We start from the raw sequence: 24,482 nt of genomic DNA on the forward strand, positions 1-24,482 counted from the left end.
CCAGCTATGTTGTGGGACTCAGGAAATTTAACAAAATCCCCTACCCCTAGACAAGCAGAGCAGGACTTACTATTTTGGGCTGCACCCGCCTTGTGCTGACCTGCTTATTACTTAGGGGCACAACATTGTCAGTCTCATTCCTTTGGTCATTACAAAGCAACAAAAAACATTTAGAAGTTATTCATAAAATGTGGGAAGTTCAAGGAACATCTCTCTTCTGTGCCTCTTCTCTGGTGGTGGGAGAAGCAAGTCGTCAGGAGATGCTGCAGTAGTAGCTGGTTGATAGATGTTTTTTTCCACTTTTATTTTTCATAAAAGCAAGGATGAATGAGAACTAGTGGGAATGTCCCCTTCCCCAGTTGGGACAATGACTGGGTCGAAGTCCTTCGACCTTTCTTTGGAAGGTGTGTGGTGCAGAGGCAGTAGGGAAGGGTGGGCTTGCCAGTGGGAACGTTCACTGCTGACCTTCGCACACACACACACAGGTGGTGACCCTTTTGGGCTGCATGGTTTCTGATCCTCCCTTAGGATACAGCAATCTTAAAAAAAATATTGTATTATAATAATAATATGAATTTCTCTCTCGGTTTTTGTTTGTTTGTTTGTTTCTCCATTTCTTTTAGGGATTAGGAGGGGAGAGGGAAGAAAAATGTCATTCATCTTTCAGGTCCTGAACAGAGAACTTCTGTGTGGCTAAGTCTGGCCTCCTGAAGTGTGGGGGTGTTGGGCCACTCCTCTGAAGGGATGCAAGGCAGCACCCGCCGGGGAAAGTTGGCTTCAATCTGAAACTTTTCAGGGCTTTCTTTCAAGGAGAAGAAGTAGTCATGGATTACTGTTAGAGACTGTGAAAAGTGGAATCATCTCTCTACTCGAGAATCATTGGCTAATTTGAAAATGATCTTGACACTTTCAGGGTCATCAGGGGAAGGTTCTGGGGGCAGACTTCCCCTACTTTTCCTCTTGTAGATTCCGCGCACCTCTCTCCTCTGCCAACTTTTGCTGTTGCACCTCCTCCTCCTCCTTGCGCCCCTTCAGCTCTGGCTCCTCCCGTGTCTTCCTTTCCTTCTCCTGGTCAGCCCTGAGAGAGGCCAGATAGGCCTCGTCTTTCTGTTGTCGCAGGACCTGGGTCTGATTTCGTTCTTCCCTTTCAAGGCGTTCTGACACGAGGTAAGTCTGGTTTGCATCCATGATACATGTCAGCTGGTTAATAAGGTCATCGGGTCCCACTGCAGTCGTTCTCTGATCCTTCAGCATAATCAAGGCCAGGAATGGATAGGTGTTCCCTCCTAAACCCTGCAAGACCCTATATCCCTCAGGTTTATTTGCGGAGCATGCCCAGCGAAGCATCCTAGTGTTTATTAGGGAAGTAACTTCAGGGCCCAGAGTGTGTTGCAAGAGAACTCATCGGAGTCCTGGGGATCATCTCCATGAAGACAAACCAAAAGCAACCAAAGCTCCCGCTTGGCATCGTTAACTGCCTGGCTGTACGTTCCCTGGTAGAAGGCAGGGTGTGCCCTCCCATATTTCTCTTCAAAAGAGAGCATAAATGAAACAATGTCCCCAACGGGGTCAGTGACCCAGCTGCGAGGGGCAAACCTAAATATATCAAGTATTGTGTAGGTAAATCGGAATGGAAGCATTACTAAGTAATAACCCCATCCAGGCAGCCCCCTTGGCTGTGCTCTTGCAACAGCCTAACTGTAGAGCCTGTGCTCAGCTGTATTAACTTGCAGGGGTCAGGATGGAGGTGGGTTTAAAACATCTGGCACACCCTCTTGTTCATTCAATCGGTCCTGTACAGCAGCCTCTATGTCCCAGTAATGCTGTTCCAAGGGATGGCGGCATTGATCCATAGATGCTATGCCAGTTAGATCCTGAAACTGCAGCAGTTTCTCTGTCTGCTCCTGGGTTATATCCGGCTCCTCAGGCGCTGCCATTTGGCCGCCGCCTCTACGCTTCTTAAAGGAATGATTTGATTACCTCTTATTGTAACATAATTTCCTGTTTTGATTTTCATACTCTGGGTGTTTTGTTTTGTTTTGCCTGTTTAAAAATTTTCCTCTAATTAAGTTGCTGATTTTAAAAATACATTACTCAAGGTTGCTTTTTCTTTGAACAGAATGAATAACAGTGCAGAATGACCACATTTAAAAAAAAATTACGCTTGAAACAGTACTTAATTCCATGTTATTTGCCATATTCAATTCGGTTTTCTTTTGTTGCTTAGCCCTATAAGACTACCTTTATATAAATAATATTTCCTTTCGAGCACTAGCCATATGAATTAACAAATGTCATACCTGAACTCTGACTGAATCATATTAATTTTGTCTTAATAATTATGTAAAAAATAATTATGTATATGTGCATACTTTTTTGTGGGGAAGGAGTGTAGAATAAAAGAAAGAATGAAAACAGATCCAGAATATTTTTTCATTAATGTATCTTGAAAAAATTAAAATGTACTTATCCATACAAGTACATCTTTATTAAGATGAAACTTTGTTCATAATAAATAATTCTGCTATAAAACGTCTTAAATCCATAACCTTTGTCAAAATGGTAAAATTGCTGAATAAACTGGCAACATAACTGGAAAGAAAACACAGACCTATGCACACAAACACACATTAAATAAGTAGCCATGAAGTCACAGTTTGACCCAGTGAAGAATTTAAAACTAGAAGCAAAAGGTAGTCCTTTTATAAATTGCTGATCTCCTCATACACCTTGTTGTTACGTTAGTTGTTTTGCTTAGGAAAGAGGATCATTCTGACAGCTACAATTTGTGTTTCTCTATAAAATTGGAGTTGAAATATTATAAGATATTCTTATGATCTGTTTGATATTTTTAAGAGTATTATTTATACAATATTGAAAGAATGAGGAGACATCTAGTCACATGTTTTTTATTTACCAAAATTGGGCATCTTCTATTACCTCCATGGTGGCATCCAAGCCATTTCCCAGTTGGCTTTGTTTAGAGAGGTAAAATTAACTCATTCTCTCACCATCAAGTGCCTAAAAGCCCAACTGGGAAATAGAGAGTAAGTAAGACCAAGAGAGATGATATTTATTGTCAAAAGGGATAACAGCTTAATAACTTAGTTATGACTTCTATAATAAATAAGTTTGTATTACATAGATATCACATATGTAATATTTAAATATTACAAACATGTTACTTATATAATGTATAAATATATAGTTACTCATATATATTAGTATATGTATCAGTTGTATATAGATAGCATTGCTATTTCTTATATATATACCTACACATACAGAAGTATATATTGCATATGCCCTGTTTGTGTGTGTGTGTGTGTGTGTGTGTGTGTTAGGAAAATGTTAGAAACAAGATCTCAATTAGAAATTCAGGTCCTAAAAAAAAAAAAAAAAAAAAAAAAGAAATTCAGGTCCTAAAGACCATTCTAAGACATTATACTTTATTTGCTATGTGAGTTGTGTCTTGGAGCAATACTACTGAAAGTTTGTTGCTTAAAGGAAGCATTGTGCTATACATTCCCACCTTAATGCCAGTTAATAAGTGAGGTAGGGGAAAGCGTCCATGAAGCTCCCTGAAACCTATTTGCTATACTACTCTAGGAACACTTTTAGTTATCTAAGCCCTCCTTATTGTTGTTATTTTTGACTTCATATATCTAGGGATCAATATATACGAAGTCATCTTTAACATCTGAGTACAACTCTGTTCCCATTATTCATTCACAGTCCTAAACACGGGATTTGGCGATTTAGCAGGTATTCCTTGAGTGCCTACTGTTGGTCTAGGTACTGAGTGAGCTATGGCTGGAAATACAATGAACAGATTCCCATACTCATGAACTTAATAGTTTAAGGTAGACAAGGAAATGATCATATAAAATGCAAAATATAAGTGGCAGCATCTATAAATATAGAAAGCAGGTATTTCCTTAACTTTGAATGGCCAATCTGCATATATATGCAGTCCTCTGGACTGAGACCTGCAGTGCTCTGGAATTCAGCCAAGCCCAGAAATGATTTATTCTGGAAATTTGCTCACAGAGATGGGACTCAAAACATGTGGCTGATTCATTTTTGAAAACTTTTATTGAAGATGTAGAGACTTTTTACCTTTATTTACTTTTAGGTAGAAGTCAAATATTTCTGAGGGCTGTGGATTACTGCAAACTGAGTTTTAAACTATCCAATGGTGTTAAACTTGATCAGATGCTCTGAAAAGATAGCATGAAGTTAAAATGGTATTAAACTGATCAGATGCTCTGAAAAGATAGCATGAAGTTTTTTTTTTTTTAGATAGCATGAAGTTAAAAGTAAATTGAAAGACTGTAAACCTATTACTGTTTTCAATTTGAATGTTAGTTTGTGATTTGAAATTAGTGTGGAAGAAAAAAACAAATATCCAGTGATTAAAACTCAGAGCAGCATTGCTAAAACATTGCTCCAGAGGGGAGGGCTATGAAAATCCTATACAAATACATTCAAGAAGAGGTTTAGTTTTAAAAGGCAACAAAGGCAGTAAAATCTGTATTTTTCCATTCACAGTGTAAACTCTTTTAAATGCTCTTTAGCTATTTGCTTATCATATCTACCAGAGTTTAATGTAGAGAAACATGCTGAGTAGAAAAGTGAGCCCACATGAAGGAGCCTGGAAATGTTATAGAGCAAAGCTTTTTCAAAAAGTATTTATTTTCTATATGGCCAACAACAGAAAGGCATGGGACACTATGGTGTACAGAGAGTTAAACTGTGTGCGTGTCTGGGGGTGGGGTGGCAAATGTAAGAAGAAATACTAATTCTGAGCCCTCAAAAACCTTTCCACTTTTCTGATAGCAAACTCTATTTGAATATGCGTGTTCAGCCTCTCCTAAGAGAAATCTTGTTCCTAGCCAAGAAAGGTAATGTCATATCAATCTAAATATTCAGCTATACATTGAATGTGCTGATCTGGTCATTAGGAACAAGGATACTGGTTACACATGCACTATTTCTGTTACCTGTTTCCTAAGAGATATCAAGATAATTGCTTTTTGTGCTTCAGTAATATTCTATGCATAATATTTCACTTGCTGCATTATTTTATAAGTATCTATCTCTGTATATATCTCTCTGCTTGAGGACGGGTACTCTTAATTGTCTTTCTGTTTGCAACACCTAACTCAGTGCTTGGCAGAAGGTTGGCACATGGTGTTTAATTCAAGGAATGACTATGTTTTTTGGCAGGCCAACTTCCTCTATAACTCACCAAGTACGGTTTTCTTTCTTTAAAGACTTTCTAAATAGAATGTATAAGTTAAAGGGCAAGAATTAATTATTAACAATTTGCCTAAGAAATTAAGTCTCTAGATGGCATAAATCATATGCTATCAGTAACATTCATGCTTCTGTTGAAAACCTATCAACCCTTCTACAATTTCAACTTACAATCTAAAATGTGAAAGTATTCAGCTGGAGATGATCAAACCCACTGGGCTGGACAGAGCAATAGGTCAGCACCTTTGCCCACATCCACAGCCTGGAGGTGTTAGAAGGTAAGCAGCGCCTTCATCATTCTGGCAATCTATTTTAGTCTAAGTCTACATCAAAAGCCTGTCAGGGCTCAGTGCTGATAACAAAGCACTATCGCTTTTCAAAGTGACAGAGCATAGTGACATATCAACACTAGGACTTAAATGAAAAACCCTTTCTAATTTAATGGGGAATCTGCTGAAGCTGTATTCAGCCCAGAATCCTGGTTTTCAATTAAAACTTTTTCAGGGTATCCCTGGGTGGCTCAGCAGTTTGGTGCCTGCCTTTTGCCAAGGGCGTGATCCTGGAATCCCGGGATCGGGTCCCGCATTGGGCTCCCGGCATGGAGCCTGCTTCTCCCTCTGCCTGTGTCTCTGCACGCCCCCCCGCCATGTGTATCATGAATAAATAAATAAATCTTAAAAAAAAAACTTTTTCATAGCAAGAGAAAAGTTTGGCATATCCTTTCCTTTTTTGAGGCAGTTATGGAATTGTGTGGAGAAGACAGTAGTATGGTGTAGAGATGGCCTGGTACTAGCTAAGTACCTTCTCATCCACTAATTGCAGTTCCAACAGTATAACAAAAGTCTTACCTAAAACTCATACTGCTGAAAAGATCCTTTCTCTCAACACAACTTTTCTTCAATGAATGTTTTTTTCTGACACAGAGCATAAGAAGACAAAGGGGAACAATATATCAATTACTTACTACCTGCTTGTGCCAAGTACTATCAGTATAGGGAGGGGAAGGGGCTCTCACCTATGTTATTTCATGTAAATATTACCTATGCTATTTCATTCCTACTAAGGTATAGAATGTAGATGTCTATTTTCATGTTTTGTTCATACAGAAAAAGAAACACATGAGTAATTAAGCAGCTTCTGTATGGTCACACACCCATTAAGGGGTAGAGTTGCAATATGCCCACCTAGTCTTTTATATTAGCTACAATATTGCTAAAATTTAAATGTGGAGAACTATGGATAACATCAACGTGCTGACATAATTAAACATTTATTTATTTATTTATTTATTTATTTATTTATTTAATGGTGTTTCTCACTTGCACTTTCCTTTTTAAAAAAAGATTTCATTTACTTATTCGAGAGCGAGAGAGAGGGGCACAGACACAGACAGAGGGAGAAGCAGGCTCCCCGCAGGGAGCCCGATGAGGGACTCGATTCCGGGACCCTGGATCATGCCCTGAGCTGAAGGCAGACACTCAACCGCCGAGCCACCCAGGCGTCCCTCACTTGCACTTTCCTTAAACGAATTTCTTGAAACATATATCTTAAAACAAGCTTCGTTTTTTTGGGTATCTTTTCTTAAAGGTTTTATTTAAATTCCAGTTAGTTTCAGGTGATTAACAATTACACGAAGACCTAAAACCGTAAGAGTTTTAGAAAAAAAACAGGGAAAAAATATCCCTGATATTGGTCTTTGCAATGACGCATTATATATGACACCAAAATTATAAGCAATAAAACCAAAAAAAGTGAGATAATATCAACTTAAAATACTCTTGCACAACAAAATGAAAAGCAACCCATGGCAAGGAAAACGGTATTTGCAAACAGCACTTAACATCTAAAATATATAAGAAAATTCAACAGCAAAAAAAAATCTGATTTAAAATGGGTAAAAGATTTGAATAGACTGTTTTCCCTGAAGAAGATATGCAAATGGCCAATATGTACATGAAAATGTCCTTAACATTACTCATCATCACAAAAGTGCAAATCAAAATCACAGTGAATGTTACCTCATACTTGTCAGAATGGCTATCAGGAAGATAAGTGATAACAAGTGCTGGTGGCAAGGATTTGAAGTTAAGGGAATCCTTGTGCAAGTTGGTTGGGAATGTAATTCAATATGGGTACTATGGAAGGCAATATGGAGGATGGAGGTTCCTCAAAAAATTAAAAATAGAACTCCATATGATCCAGCAACCACCCTATGGTTACATAACCAAAATAAAATAAAATCCCTCTCTGAAAGAGATTTCTGTATTTCCATGTTTATTGAAGCATTATTTACAATAGCTAAGACATGGAAACAACATACTATACATAAACAAATAGATGAATAAAGAAAAAATATATGAATATTATTCAGCCATTAAAAAGGGAAACCTGCTGTTTGGTTTTTTTTCTTTTGTTTCGTTTGTTTATTTTTTTAATTTCTTTTTATTGGAGTTCAATTTGCCAACATATAGCATAACACCCAGTGTTCATCCCATCAAGTGCCCCCCCTCAGGTCCCATCACCCAGTCACCCCAACCCCCACACCCACCTCCCTTTCCACCACCCCTTCTTCGTTTCCCAGAGTTAGCAGTCTCTCATGTTCTCTTGCCCTCTCTGATATTTCCCCACTCATTTTCTCTCCTTTCCCCTTCATGCCCTTTAACTATTTTCATATTCCCCAACTTAATGAGACCATATAATGTTTGTCCTTTTGTGTGTGTGTGTGTGTGTGTGTGTGTGTGTGTGTGTTCCATCCTTGGAACAAAAGGATGATTTATTTATTTATTTTATTTTTTATTGGTGTTAAATTTGCTAACATATAGAACAACACCCAGTGCTCATCCCATCAAGTGCCCCCCTCACTGCCCGTCACCCAGTCACCCCCACCCCTGCCCACCTCCCTTTCTACCACCCTTTGTTCGTTTCCCAGAGTTAGCAGACTCTCATGTTCTGTCTTCCTTTCTGATATTTCCCACTCATTTTTTTCTTTTTCCCTTTATTCCCTTTCACTACTTTTTATATTCCCCAAATGAATGAGACCACATAATGTTTGTCCTTTTCTGATTGACTTATTTCACTCAGCATAATACCCTCCTGGTCCATCCACGTCGAAGCAAATGGTGGGTCTTTGTCGTTTCTCAAGGCTGAGTAATATTCCATAGTATACACAGACCACAGTTTCTTTATCCATTCATCTTTTGATGGACGCTGAAGCTCCTTCCCCAGTTTGGCTATTGTGGACATTGCTCCCATAAACACTGGGGTGTAGGTGTCCCAGCGTTTCACTGCATCTGTATCTTTGAGGTAAATCCCCAACAGTGCAATTGCTGGGTCGTAGGGCAGGTCTATTTTTAACTCTTTGAGGAAACTCCACACAGTTCTCCAGAGTGGCTGCACCAGTTCACATCCCCACTGACGGAGTAAGAGGGTTCCCCTTTGTCCACATTCTCTCCAACATTTGTTGTTTCCTGTCTTGTGACTTTTCCCCAATTCTCACTGGTGTGAGGTGGTATCTCATTGTGGTTTGGTTTTATATTTCCCTGATGGCCAGTGATGCGGCGCTTGTTGGTCATATCTATGTCTTCCTCTGTATGATTTCTGTTCATGTCTTTTGCCCATTTCATGATTGGATTGTTTCTTTGCTGTTGAGTTTAATAAGCTCTTTATAGATCTCAGATACTAGCCCTTTATCTGAGAGGTCATTTGCAAATAACTTTTCCCATTCTGTAGGTTGTCTTTTACTTTTGTGGACTGTTTCTTTTGCTGTGCAGAAGCTTCTTATCTTGATGAAGTCCCAATAATTCATTTTTGCTTTTGTTTCTCTTGCCTTCATGGATGTATCTTGCAATAAGTTGCTGTGGCCAAGTTCAAAAATGGTGTTGCCTGTGTTCTCCTCTAGGATTTTGATGGAATTTTGTCTCACATTTAGGTCTTTCATCCATTTTGAGTTCATCTTTGTGTATGGTATCAGAGAATGGTCTAGTTTGATTCTTCTGTATTTGGATGTCCAATTTTCCCAGCACCATTTATTGAAGAGACTGTCTTTTTTCCAGGGAGAGTCTTCCTGCTTTGTCGAATATTAGTTGACCATAAAGTTGAGGGTCCACTTCTGGATTCTCTATTCTGTTCCATTGATCTATGGGTCTGTTTTTGTGCCACTACCACACTGTCTTGATGACCACAGCTTTGTAGTACAACCTGAAATCTTGCATTGTGATGCCCCCAGCTATGGTTTTCTTTCTTAATATTCCCCTGGCTATTTGGGGTCTTTTCTGATTCCACACAAATCTTAAGATGGTTTGTTCCAACTCTCTGAAGAAAGTCCATGGTATTTTGATAGGGATTGCATGAAATGTGTAAATTGCCCTGGGTAGCATGGACATTTTCACAATATTAATTCTTCCAATCCATGAGCATGGAATATTTTTTCATCTCTTTGTGTCTTCCTCAATTTCTTTCAGAAGTGTTCTGTAGTTTTTAGGGTGTAGGTCCTTTACCTCTTTGGTTAGGTTTATTCCTAGGTATCTTATGCTTTTGGGTGCAATTGTAAATGGGATTGACTCCTTAATTTCTTTTTTCAGTCTCATTGTTAGTGTATAGAAATGCCACTGACTTCTGGGCATTGATTTTGTATCCTGCCACACTGCCAAATAGCTGTATGAGTTCTAGCAATCTTGGGGTGGAGTCTTTGGGGTTTTCTTTGTACGGTATCATGTCATCGGTGAAGAGGGAGAGTTTGACTTCTTCTTTGCCAATTTGAATGCCTTTTATTTCTTTTTGTTGCCTGGTTGCTGAGGCTAGGACTAATAGTACTATGTTGAATAGCAGTGGTGAGAGCGGACATCCCTGTCTTGTTCCTGATCTTAGGGAAAAGGCTCCCAGTATTTCCCCATTGAGAATGAAATTTGCTGTGGGCTTTTCTTGGACGGCTTTTAAGATGCTGAGGAATGTTCCCTCTATCCCTACACCTGAAGAATTTTGATCAGGAATGGATGCAAAATCTCCTGTTTGTGACAAAATGGATAAACCTTGAGAACATTATGCTTAAGTGAAATAAGTCTGAAAAAGAGAGATAAATACCGTATGATCTAACTTGTATGTGCAATCTGAAAAAATAAAAATGAAACAAAATACCCCAAGCCAAACTTAAAGATACAGAGAACAGATGGGTGGTTGCCAACGGCAGGGAGTGAGGATGGGTACAACTGAAAAGTTCACAGCTATCTCACTGTGGTTTTGTTTTTTGTTTTTTTTTTTAACACTTTCTTTTTTTTTTTAATTTTTATTTATTTATGATAGTCACAGAGAGAGAGAGAGAGAGAGAGAGAGAGAGGCAGAGACATAGGCAGAGGGAGAAGCAGGCTCCATGCACCGGGAGCCCGATGTGGGATTCGATCCTGGGTTTCCAGGATCGCGCCCTGGGCCAAAGGCAGGCGCCAAACCGCTGCGCCACCCAGGGATCCCTCACTGTGGTTTTGATTTGCATTTCCCTAATGACTAATGATGTTGAATACTTTTTTTTTAATGTGGCTACTGGCTATTTGTAGAACTTTAGAGAAATAACTATTCAAATCCTTTGTCTACTTTTTAATTGGGCTGTTTGTCTTTTTTCTGTTGCACTCTCACTGCTCTTTTTACATTCTGGACATTAATTCTTTATCAGCTATATGATTTGAGAACATTTTCTCCCATTCCAAGGATTGCCCTTTGCATTCTGTTGCTTTAGTTGTTAATGTATCTCAATAATGTAGCCCGTTCTATGTAGAGGTTTTATACCTTTCAATAGATTGATTTTTTTAAGTTTTTATTTAAATTCCAGTTAGTTAACATACAGTGCAATATTAGTTTCAGGTGTACAAATACAGTGATTCAACACTTCCATCCATCACCCGGTGCTCCTCACAAACATGTGCACTCCTTAATCCCCATCTCTAGTTTTCCCCGTTATCCCACTCCTCCCCTGTGGTAACCATCAGTTTCTTCTCTATAACTAAGAGTCTGTTTCTTGATTTGCCTCTCTCCCCTCTCCTCGTTGTTTTGTTTTTTTTTTTTAATTCCACATGAGTGAAATCATATAGTATTTGTCTTTCTCTGATTTATTTTGCTTAACATAGTCTCTAGCTCCACCCACATTATTGCTAATGGCAAGATTTCATTCTTTTTATGGCTTTATCCATACATCAATCGACGTGTGGATCTTCTTCACTCATACATTAATCGCTAGACACTTGGGCTGTTTCCATAGTTTGGCTATTTTAGAAAACGCTGCTATATAACCATCAGGGTGCATGTGTCCCTTTAATTTAGTTTTTTTGTATTCTTTGGGTAAATACCTAGCAGTGCAATTGCTGGATCATAGGGTAGTTCTATTTTTAACTTTTAAAGGAACCTCCATACTGTTTTCAGGAGTGAATCCACGACTTTGCAATCTCACCAACCAAGCATCTTTTTTTTTTTTTTTTTTTTTAGTTTTACTAATTTTTGGTGGTTTAATATTTATGTATTTTTAAAAGATTTTATTTATTTATTCATGATAGACGGGGGGGGGGGGGGCAGAGACACAGGCAGAGGGAGAAACAGGCTCCATGCCAGGAACCCGACACGGGACTTGATCCCGGGACTCCAGGATCACACCCTGGGTCAAAGGCAGGCACTACACTGCTAAGGCACCCAGGGATTCCCCCGGTTAATATTTATTAACATGAAAGTAATTGAGAAATATTTAAGTTAAAGAGTAAAACACTTTAAGTTTTAATATTTTCAGACGTCTGCGTAGCTCAGCGGTTGAGTATCTGTCTTTGGGTCAGGGCATGAGTGTTCCAGGATCGAGTTCCACATCAGGCTCTCTGCGAGGAGCCTGCTTCTCCCTCTGCCTATGTCTCTGACTCTCTCTGTGTGTCTTTTATGAATAAATAAATTTAAAAATCTTTTTAAAAAGATTTTAGTACTTTAAGTATGTCAACATTAGAATTTATTACAAATTCACTTTGCTGGTTTTACCTATTTTTATTTTATTAGATGTAGTACTTTTATTTGCTATTTATCATTTGTATATAGAAATGCAATTGATTGTTAATTGGCCTTATGTTGAGTAACCTTGGTAGAATCATACATTAAAACTGACAATTTAGCTGTATATTATTTTCAACTTACTAGCTCCATTCTTATATCATATACAAATAATGTGAGTTTTGTATGTTCCATTTAAATCCTGGAACTCTAAAAGATGTGTTTATATGTAGGTATGCATGTTTGCATGTATGCACACAGGCATGTGTACATGCATGTCTGTATATATTTTTATTTTTGTACTTACTAGGACTACCAGGACAATAGTGAATAGAAGTGGTGATAATGGGAAACGCCTGAATGACTCAGTGGTTGAGCATCTACCTTTGGCTGAGGGCATGATTCCCAGTAAGGGCGATGATCCCTGGTGAGGGCGTGATCCCTGGTGAGGGATCAAGTCCCACATCAGACTCCTCACTGGGATCCTGCTTCTCCCCCTTCCTATACCTCTTCTGTGTGTGCCTCTCATGAATAAATAAAAAACAAAACAAAACAAAACAAAAGTGGTGATACTAGGCACTATCTTTTGATTTTAAGGAGAAACTTTTTTACCCTTAAACCCAGTATTTGCCATAGGTGTTAGACAGATATACTTTATCATATTGAGAAAGATTCCTTCTATATCTGTCTACAAAGAGTTTTAGGTATACAGGCTTTTGATGATTCATTACATTAATAAGTGTAAGATTATTTAGATTGCCATGTTCTTTCTCTTGTCAGTTTTAAATTGTACTTTACTAAAAATGTACTGCTTTAAAATTTTCAATTTTTTTAAAAAAGTTTTGAACACGTTCTCAAACAATGTATTTTTAATATCTTCAGGATTTATAGAGATTTGACTTTTTATCCAACTACAGGTTATATTTGACCCCTCTCACTTTTTTAAACTTGGTCAGTCATGTTAATATCACAAACTTTTGACAATTTATTCAAAGAACCAATTTTGGTTTGTTGATCCTCTCCATTGTATTTTTGGTACAACGTACATAGTAAGATTTTTCATTATATTACCTCCTGACTTTCATTATTTCTCCTCCTCACCTATATTTGGGTTAAATGTATTATTTCCCCCCAACTTCTGGAGATGATGCTTATGACTGGTTTTCTGCCTTATTCTTTCCTTATAATACGTATTTAAAATACACTTTCATATCTAACATTGCCTTTAGTTTTGTTACATAGCATTTTAACTTGTATTCCTTTGTAAATGTCTTCAAGTTGATTTTTTTATACTCAAGAGGTATTTCAAAAATATATTTTTTTGATGTTTCTAATTATTTGGAGAACTTCTAGTTCAAATTAATTTGTGCACAAAGCACTTAAGATATATGATATAAATCCTGTACGGTATTGACGCTTGCTTTCTAATTCAGCATCTGGTCAACTTTTACAAATGTTCTATGTGCATCTAAAAGCCACATATATATGACAATTGTGTGCATGGCTCTATAGAGATAAATTAAATTAAATGTGTTAATCATATTGGAAGAAGCATACTGTAATCTCCTGCTATAATTTTAACTTAGACTTTTTTCTTTCCTATTTGACTCTGTTAGGCTACCTTAAGAAATACATGCAAATTTAGAAATTTTATAACTTTCTGTCTGATAGAAACTTCTTAATTGATTCTATTTTATCTCTAGTACTACTGTTGTTTCTAAATTGATTTTTTGGAAATTAGTAGAAATTTAACAGCATTTACACTGAAGTCTCTCAAAATAAATGCTAATAATTTTAATAGATGGAAATGGGGGAGGCGGGGCAAGATGACGAAAGAATTGGGTCCCCAAGTCACCTGTCCCCACCAACTTTCCTAGATAACTTTCAAAACATCCTGAAGACCTACGAATTCGGTCTGAGATTTAAAGAGAGAACAGCTGGAATGCTACAGTGAGAAGAGTTTGCACTTCTATCAATGTAGGAAGACGGAGAAAAAAATAAAGAAATAAAAAAGCATCCAGGAGGAGGGACCCACGTGAGGAGCCGGGCTAAGGCCGGGCGGCGAGTGCCCCCAGGACAGGAAAGCACCGACCAGGAGAAATAGGAGCTTTACCAACCTTCCCAGCAGAAAGGGGCTCCCAGGAAGCTCCGGCAGGACCCCAGAAAGGGCGGGCTCCCTAGGCTCCCAGGGCCACTAACAGAGGACCTGCATCCCGGGGCATCCCGGGGGAGAGCGCACCACACACCATGGGCCGAGCTCCCTAAAGGGCTGCAGCACGTGCCCAGCTGGACCCAGGACCAGCTCCTATGGTTCAGGTGGCGGCTCGTGCGGAGGGGGCTGTACAGCCCCGGGAGCAAGATTCCAGCAATGCAGGCCCTGGAGCCCAGGGCAGTAGGGGACACAGCCCAAGATCCAGCGCTCCCCCTGGGACAGGCAGAGGCCAGGAAGACACAGGGCAGCAAGGACGCTCCTGCCGCTGGGTGGTCCTGAGCTGTGCAGATCAGTGCCCCCCGCCCCCAGAGCATCCAGGCCCCTGCGGTCTGGGAGCTGCGGTAGTTAGTGAGGGAGCTGACTCCAGGCCTGGAGAGCTGGCCACCGCCACTGTTGTTGTTCCTCCTGGTGTCACCCTGTACCTGAGACTGAGCAGGAGCCTCACAGGATAAACAGCTCCCACTGAGCCGTGCACTTGGCAGGGGGCTGGGCAGCTCCCCCAGGTGCACACACCTGAGAATCAGCACAGCAGGCCCCTCCCCGAGAAGACCAGCTGGAAGGACAGGGGAAAAGGAAGTTATTGACCAAGCAGCACTGGAAAGTTCGAGGGGAACTCGACGGATTTACAGTATACAGAATCAGAGGATACTCCCCCTTGTTTTTTTATTTGTTTGTTCCTCCCCATTTTCTTTCTTCTTTCTTTCTTTCTTTCTTTCTTTCTTTCTTTCTTTCTTTCTTTCTTTCTTTCTTTCTTTCTTTCTTTCTTTCTTTTTTTCTTCGCTTTTTCTGCTTTTCCCAGTACAACTTGTTTTTGGTCACTCTGCACTGAGCAAAATGACTAGAAGGAAAAACTCACCTCAAAAGACAGAATCAGAAACAGTCCTCTAGCCAAGAGTTACAAAAGTTGGATTACAATTCAACGTCAGAAAACCAATTCAGTAGCACAACTATAAAGCTACTGGTGGCTCTAGAAAAAAGCATAAAGGACTCAAGAGACTTCATGACTGCAGAATTTAGATCTAATCAGGCCGAAATTAAAAATAAATTAAATGAGATGCAATCCAAACTGGAGGTCCTCACGATGAGGGTTAATGAGGTAGAAGAACGAGTGAGTGACACAGAAGACGAGTTGATGGCAAGGAAGGAAACTGAGGAAAAAAAGGGAAAAACAATGAAAAGATCATGATTATACTTTAGGGAAATAAATGACAGCCTCAGAAGGAAAAATGTACATTTAATTGAGGTTCCCAAGGGGGCCAAAAGGGACAGAGGTCCAGAATATGTATTTGAACAAATCATAACTGACAACTTCCCTAACTTGGGAAGGGAAACAGGCACTCAGATCCAAGAGAGAGAGACATCCCACTCTAAAATGAATAAAAACCCCTCAACACCTTAACATTTACTAGTGAAACTTACAAATTCCAAAGATACAGAGAAGATCCTTAAAGAAGCAAGAGACAAGAAATCCCTAACTTTTATGGGGAGAAGCATTAGGATAACAGCAGACCTCTCCACAGAGACCTGACAGGCGAGAAAGGGCTGGCAGGATATCTTCAGGGTCCTAAATGAGAAGAACCTGCAGCCAAGAATACTTTATCCAGCAAGGCTCTCATTCAGAATAGAAGGAGAGATAAAAACCTTCCAAGATAGGCAGAAGCTGAAAGTATATGTGACCACCGAACCAGCTCTCCAAGAAATATTAAGGGGGACTCTGTGAAAGAAAGAGGAAGTCTGGGCACCCCAGTGGCACAGCGGTTTAGCGCCGCCTGGAGCCCAGGGCGTGATCCTGGAGACCCGGGATCGAGTCCCACGTCAGGCTCTCTACATGGAGCCTGCTTCTCCCTCTGCCTGTGTCTCTACCTCTCTCTGTCTCTTTCTCTGTGTCTCTATTAATAAATAAAGTCTTCAGAAAAAAGAAAGAAAGAAAGAAAGAAAGAAAGAAAGAAAGAAAGAAAGAAAGAAAGAAAGAAAGAAAGAAAAGTCCAGGGAAACAATCCACAAAAACAGAGACTGAATAGGTATCCTGATGAGACTAAATTCGTATCTTTGAATAGTAACTCTGAACGTGAATGGGCTTAATGACCCCATCAAAAGGCACAAGTTTTCAGACTGGATAAAAAAGCAAGACCCATCTATTTGCTGTCTACAAGAGACTCATTTTAGATGTAAGGACACCTACCGCCTGAAAATAAGAGGTTGGAGAACCATCTACCATTGAAACGGTCCTCAAAAGAAAGCAGGGGTAGCCATCCTTATATGAAATAAATTAAACTTTATCCCAAAGACTGTAGTAAGAGATGAAGAGGGACACTATATTATACTTAAAGGATCTATCCAACAAGAGGACCTAACAATCATGAGTATTTATGCCCCGAATGGGAGAGCTGCCAAGTATATCAATCAGTAACCAAAGTTAAGACATACTTATATAATAATACACTTATACTTGGTGATTTCAATGTAGTGCTTTCTACAATCGACAGATCTGCTAAGCACAACATCTCCAAAGAAACAAGAGCTTTAAATGATACGCTGGACCAGATGGATTTCACAGATACGTACAGAAATTTACATCCAAGCGCAGCTGAATACACATTCTTCTCAAGGGCACATGGAACGTTCTCCAGAGTACACCACATACTGGGTCACAAATCAGGTCTCAGCCGATACCAAAGACTGGGATCGTCTCCTGCATATATCCAGACCATAATGCTTTGAAATTAGAACCAAATCACAAGAAGAAGTTTGGAAGGACCTCAAACACGTAGAGGTTAAGGACCATCCGCTAAAGATGAAAGGGTCAATCAGGAAATTAGGGAAGAATTAAAAAGATTCATGGAAACTAATGAGAATGAAGATGCAACCGTTCAAAATCCTTGGGATATACAGCAAAAGCAGTCCTGAGGGGGAAATACATCTCAACACAAGCAACGCTCAAAAAAATGGGCAAAGACTCAAATACACAGGCTAACCTCTCACCTAAAGGAGCTGGAGAAAGAAGAGCAAATAAAACCTACACCAAGCAGAAAACAGTTGATAAAGATTCGAGCAGAACTCGATGAAAGAGAGGCCCGGAGAACTACAGAACAGATCAACAAAACCAGGAGCTGGTGCTCTGAAGGAATGAAGAAAACAGATAAACCATTAGCCAGCCTTATTAAAAACAAGAGAGAAAAGGCTCAAATTAATAAAACCAGGGATGAAAAAGGAGAGATCACCGCCAATACTAAGGAAAGACAAACGGCATTAAAAACGTATTATGATCAACTACATGCCAATAAATTCGGCAATCTAGAAGAAATGGGTGCATTTCTGGAAAACCACAAATCACCAAAACTGGAACAAGAAGGAATAGGAAAAGAAACAGAAAACCTGAAGTGACTGCTGGGGCCGGGAGCTCAGGGGCGTCGGCAGCGGCCAGGCGGCGGCGGCGATGATGCTGATGGTGATGATGATGGCTGCCGGTGACGTAGGGCGTGGCGACGTAGGGCGTGGCCTCGGGGGGCGTGGCCTCGGGGCGTGGCGACGGGGCGTGGCCTCGGGGGCGTGGCCTCGGGGGCGTGGCCTCTTAGTTTTGCAGGTTAGAGGTCTGGCGTGGGCTAAACAGGTCAGCAGTGTGTTTCTTTCTGGAGGTGCCGGGAGAGGATGCGTCTCCTTGCATTTTCCACCTTCTAGAGGCTGGCTGTATTCCTTGCCCCGTGGCCCCTTCCACCCTCAAAGCCGGCAATGGCTGATTAATTCCCCTGTCCTTTCTAACACTGGCCCTTCTTCCCCACTTTTTCTTTTTTTCTTTAAAGATTTTATTTATTTATTCGAGAGAGAGAGAGAGAGAAAGGCGGAGACACAAGCAGAGGGAGAAGCAGGCTCCACGCAGGGAGCCCGACGTGGGACTCAATCCCGGGGCTCCGGGATCACGCCCTGAGCTGAAGGCAGACACTCAACACTGAGCCACCCAGGTGTCCCCTTCCCCACTTCTTTTAATGACCCTTGTGATGATGGTGGGACCACTTGGATAAGCCAGGATCATGTCCCTATTTTGTTAGGTGATGCGCAACCTTAGGTCCATCCGCAATTTTTCTTTTTAAGAAAGGCAGGTTGCCACACGAAGTGCTTCGTTTGGACGTGTCTGGAGTCTTGGAAGAACACAGGAAGGACTACCCTGTGATCTCTTGCAGAGGGACCCTGTGATCTTGTTTGGAGGTTCTAGCGGGGGAGCACAGCTACTCCTATACCCTCTTTTTTTTTGTTTGTTTGTTTTTCCTACTCCTGTAGCCTTGCTGAAAGAACAGTCCTCCATGGGGGAAGGTCGTCCTCTCCCACCAAGCGCACAGCTTCCCTAGGGATGCATATGGAGCAGTGCGGCTGGAAGGGGGCACCTGCCTAGCCAGCCAGATCAGGGGAATCATCAACCCTGGATCAATGGGTGACAGAGGTCCCAGCCAGATTGCCCTCACAGCCCAATCTGCAACTTTATTTTTATTTTTTTTAAAGGTGTTTTTTTTTTTTTTTTTTTTTTTTTTTTTTTTTTTTTTTATGATAGTCATACAGAGAGAAAGAGAGAGGCAGAGACACAGGCAGAGGGAGAAGCAGGCTCCATGCACCGGGAGCCTGATGTGGGATTCGATCCCGGGTCTCCAGGATCGCGCCCTGGGCCAAAGGCAGGCGCCAAACCGCTGCGCCACCCAGGGATCCCTTTATTTTTATTTTTTAGAAAGATTTTGACACGGGGAAGTCTGGCAGGCGAGAGGCGGCGGCAAGCAGCGGGTGGGCCGCGGCACCGGCAGCGGCAGCGGGAGGCAGCAGGACGGTGAAGCTGACGGTGGAGCTGATGGAGCAGGCGGCTCAGTACACCAAGGCCATGCGGGACCGCGAGCTGGATCTCCGGGGGTATAAACTTCCTGTCATTGAAAATCTGGGTGCTACCTTAGACCAGTGTGATGCTGTTGATTTTTCTGACAATGAAATCAGGAAACTGGATGGTTTTCCTTTGTTGAGAAGGCTGAAAACATTATTAGTGAACAACAGTAGAATGTGCCGCACCCGTGAGGGACTTGATCAGGCTCTACCCGTCTGAGAGAACTCATTCTCACCAACAATAAGGGTTCCAGTTGTGTAACTGGGTGGCCTGGACCCTTTGGCATCTCTCGGATCACTGACTTACCTAAGTATTCTGAGAAATCCTGTAACAAACAAGAAGCATTATAGACTGTATGTAATGTACAAAGTTCCGCGAGTCTGAGTACTGGATTTCCAGAAGGTGAGACTAAAAGAGCGTCAGGAAGCAGAGAAAATGTTCAAGGGCAAACGGGGTGCACAACTTGCAAAGGATATTGCCAGGAGAAGCAAAACTTTCAATCCAGGTGCTGGTTTGCCAACTGACAAAAAGAAAGGTGTGGGCCATCTGCAGGGGATGTAGAAGCAATCAAGAATGCTATAGCGAATGCCTCAACCCTGGCTGAGGTGGAGCGGCCGAAGGGCTTGCTACAGTCCGGTCAGATACCTGGCAGAGAACGCAGGTCAGGCCCCCCTGATGATGAAGAGGAGATGGAAGAAGACACGGGCACAAATGGGTCCTGAGCACTGTGGCCCAAGTATCTGCAGGATGTATAATATGCCTACTTGGGACAAGTCCTGTTTTTTTGAACTTGCAATAATAACCTTGTTTGAATCAGCAATGTGGAGCTTATAAACATTGTTGAAATGCTTAAGACTGCTGCCTGTAATTTTGTAATACTATAAATTTTGAAATCTAAATGCCAGTTTTCTACAAATAGTAAAAATGTGACATTCACTGTGCTGCCAAGCTGTCTGTCATCGGGCGGGGGTGGGTGGGTGTGCAGTGCTGTGAGGTATATGGACATGTGGAGGTTGGAAATGACAGAAGTCAATGTTTCTAGGTAGGCTTCCCAGGCCTCTCTAAAATGTTTAGATTTTTAAGTTCTTAATAAAACTCAAGATAATCTGAAAAAAAAATTTTTTGACACAAAGAGAGCACAAGTAGGCAGAGGAAGAATCAGGCTTCCCGCTAAGCAGGGAGCCCAATGTGGGGCTCAGTCCCAGGACCCTGGGATCATGACCTGAGCCAAAGTCAGCCTAACCAGTTGGTTAGCGACCTGGTTGGCCACCCCAGTACCCCCCCACCCCCAAATCTGCAACTTTAATTATCCTTCCTCATGTAAGGCAACATCTGGGCAGATTCTAAGGATTAGAACAGGAGCATCTTTTTGGGAAGGTGGGGAGGGGCAGAGGCATTTTTCTGCATCTGAGACCTTGCCCAGTAGTGTCAGGGTGCAAGGACATATTTGAATGTAGGAACCCCTCCCTCCATAGGGATCTAGGGAGAGAAGAACGACTTGGGGGAGCCCCCTGCTGGAGACTCAGAGGACAGAACCCTTAAGTGCCTGCACTGGGTCCAGAGCTCCTTTCCCCCTTGTCCCCCTCACTCTGCACTGGTGACAGCTGAGCTGCCCCAGGTGGAAGATTTGTGGGAGACCCCTCAGCTCTGCTCCACTCCCTCACTCACCCAGGTGTCTGTTCCAGCCATTCCTTCCCCTGCTGGGGTCTGTGACCCAGGCAAGGGCTGACTCAGCTACCCCCGGTGTCCAAGAGCCCAGGACAGATGGCCACCATCGCTGGCACTGGAAACAGCAACGGCATGGGCAATCAGGGAGCACCTTGGCTGCAGCCACCCCCTGGGGCAGTGTTCCCAAATTGCTGATCCACAGAATTGCAACGGACTCCTAGAGATCTCAGAATGATTCTTGGGTTCCAGGTCATGCAGCCTGGACTCTTTGGGTTCTAGTCTGGCAATGAGGTTGGTTGTTACCTCTTGTGTCCAGACAGCTGCTTGGTGTCTGCGTTTTGCTTGAGGCCCACGGGAGAAAAAGACAAAAAACCTGTGGGCTGCTCGTACTTACTGCCCACAGCCTATCTCATCCCCATCGCTCAGTGGGAAAGTGGTGGCTGCTGAGTTCAGAGGAAGTGTCCTGGGGGCGGGGGGCGTGTCATGCTTGGCCTTCTGGTCCCCTGGCACGGGGTGTGTTGCTGCACCCCCTTTCCTAAGGTCCTGAGCATGATCTGCTGACTCAGTGGTCCTCACCGCCTGGGACTCTTGCTCAGAGGATCGCTCCTTCCAGCCCTGGAAGCATTGGTGTGGATTATTATGTTAGTTCCTGAAACCAGCTTCTCTCATGGAAAAACTTCAGGACCCCCTCTCCCCTTGCTCATCCCCAGGCTCCGGATTCTATACTTGCACCCCTCCCCAAACTATAGACTCATCAATCCCTGGTTCCCTGGGTCCAATCTTAGGCTGAGAGTAGTGGGCTTGTTCTAAGGAGGGCTCCAGTGGAACATCCACCGGACTTGCAGAGCAGGAGCACCGCCCCCCCCCCTCTCCGCTTTCCCTCCCGGGTGAGAGAGGACCTCTGTGCATTGTCTCTCTGCCCCCCAGAGAGGAAGGAACCACAGGGTGAGGTGAAGACCCGCCCCCCACCACAATGGGAAGCTGGTAGGTTTGGCTGGTCTGTCACCTGTCCCTGCTCTTTGTCCTTGGGACATTGTGAATCTGAATCTGCATCAGAATGTTCTCTGAGCTTGGGATCCCTCTGGGGACCTCTATGGGGATCAATGTGGAGGAAGAAGCTGGGCTATGGAGGCCACTTCATTGAGCTCAGGGCTTCACTGTGGAAAAGAGGTTGCATCCTGATAGGGAGGCTCCTGGACGGAAAGGAGACCCCCGTCTGGGAGGAGGGAGCAGCAGAAGGGAGCATGGGGTGCAGTTCTCTCTCTCCAGGGCCCCCTTTCTGTAAGAGCCTCTGGCCCTCAGGAAGCAGGGGGAGCACCCTCCTGGGGCACAGCTTCTACTGGTTCTCGGCCCCCTACCCCCACCCACCTTGGAGCTCAAGTGCAGGACAAGAGAGATGTGCTGACTCCCCCACTCTCCTACTGAGTGGAGCAAGTGGGAAGCAGAGCTCCAGGGGTTTGTCCATCACAGCCTCGACCCCTCCCCCACCTCCTCCCTCTCTGCTCAGGTAATCTGCTGTCAAGGCATCAGAGGAGGCCTTGCCATTTCCTTCTTGTAGGAGGGGCATCACATGACAGTGACTCAGACTCCCCACTTTTGTGTCTCTCTCCCTTTATTTCAGGACGCCCAGCACAGTGTGTACTGTCTCGGGAATCTCAGGGTTGGGGTATCCTGGACAGGGAGGTACCTGCCTTGCACTGGGCAGGTCAGCACTTTTAGATCAGGAGGTCCAGGCTGGTATCAACAGCTCCCTGGAGCTGCCCCCCAGAACTCTGATGCCCAGAAGTTCTTGGCGCCCACCTCATTCCACTATTATGGTTATATTTGCCTCTTTAATTAGTTGTGGAATGAACCAACCGTCTTCTATTCAATGGAAAACTTTTGAGTCTATTTAGAATGATCTGTTCGCTGAACAGATGCAGGAAGTGACCTCTAAGGGTTCCGTGTGATTTCTATTCCTTGGGAAGTTGTCTTGATGACTCATCCCACGTCTTCAGTGACTGTAGGACTAGCCATGATTTTCTGCCTGGCTTCGGACAAGTAACCTAACCCCTCTGAAGGCAGCTGCATGCAGAGGTGACTAAACTCACTTTATACGTTTGGGCCAAATGGACAAAGCCTGGTTAAGTGCTTGGGATACGTGGGGGAGTGTGGAAGGTGGGGGGTTCTTTGGAAGGACCTGTGAGGCTGCACAATGAGTGTGCCAGGAGGGCAGTGACACGGCAACACTGCTGTATATCCCACATGCCCTAGATTCTGGTAGAGACAGCCAGCCCCTAGACATCTATGTTTTAAGAAAAAATGGCAGGCACACAACATAGAACTGAGAAAAGAATGCCCATGGCAGAGGTTGGCTGGGGCTGGCTGGGACCATGCGGGCAGCAGCTCTGATGCGCGTGGCACCTCTGAGCTGTTCAGACGCTCAGGCCTGCTGAGCAAGCAGGGTTTGCACAGAGGACCCAGTTACCTGGGGCAGGCCACCAGCAGGCCGCCACGCAAATTTAGTGGACAGTAACGTGACACACTCCACGGACCTTACATGAATAGTACTTCTCTCTGTCCTCACGAGTAATTCCAATTACTGTCACTCCTATTTTATTTATTAATTTTTTTCATTTTATTTTTTATTTAAATTCAGTTAGCCAACTTATAGTATATCCTTAGTTTCAAATGTAGCTTTCAATATGTGACTCATAGTTTAGACACGAGGCATGGGCGCTCCTAGAGAAGTTTGTTGATCTGGCCCTGGGTCACATGGCGCGAAGGGCAGAGCTGGGCACAGAGCAGACTGTGCAGATTCAGACCTCACACTGTCCCCAGCATGGAGTGTTGTCCTCATTGTCCTGTCTCCAGAGAATCTCTGTCCTTTTCATCAGGTGCAACGGGGAGTGTGCAGCATGCTCTGGTGAGTAAGAACGTCACATCCTCTGCCTCCATGGATCCTAATTATTCTGGGGAAGATACACATAAAATAACCTCACAATGAATTGTCTCCTAATAGGAGACCCCTGAAACAGATCAGCTGGGCACAGCTCTAGTCAGGGAGATCTTGGGAGGCTCTCTGGGAGGGGGCTGAGTGTCCATCTGAAGAAAGCATTCGTGGTAACTGGGGTGCAGCCCGAGTTATGGCTGGGTGGGCAGTGGGAGAGAGGATGTCTCCCTGAATGACCACTGGTCCGCTTGACTCCTAACTGTTGCAGAACCCGTGACATTCTAAATCAACTGTCCACATGACAGTTGCCCAAAGAATTAGCTTCATCTTCAACTGACCAATCCTGGGCGATGAGCAGCTAATATTAGCTAGGAAAGGGGCCTGCCAGGCTGGTGCTCTGGTGGCTTAATGGATGGAGTCTACAAAGCCCCAGTGTCTCGATGACCAAGGGTCTGACCCGCCCTCCGAGCAGCCAGAGCTAAGGCACAGCCCAGAATCGGCAGGGGCTCCCTGGCTCTGAGCGGGCACCTTCCTTCCTCCTTCCT

The 24,482-nt window shown here is 42.9% G+C and overlaps 2 pseudogenes; one reads left to right on the top strand and one right to left on the bottom strand.

Annotated features, from left to right (window-relative positions):
• Positions 1 to 652: 652 nt before the first annotated feature.
• Positions 653 to 1,937, bottom strand: LOC121475251 (annotated as a pseudogene).
• A 15,978-nt stretch (positions 1,938 to 17,915) lies between these two features.
• Positions 17,916 to 20,059, top strand: LOC121475762 (annotated as a pseudogene).
• Positions 20,060 to 24,482: the final 4,423 nt, after the last annotated feature.

This window comes from Vulpes lagopus, chromosome 14 (assembly GCF_018345385.1).
Source record: "Vulpes lagopus strain Blue_001 chromosome 14, ASM1834538v1, whole genome shotgun sequence".
NCBI classification, from domain to species: domain Eukaryota; kingdom Metazoa; phylum Chordata; class Mammalia; order Carnivora; family Canidae; genus Vulpes; species Vulpes lagopus.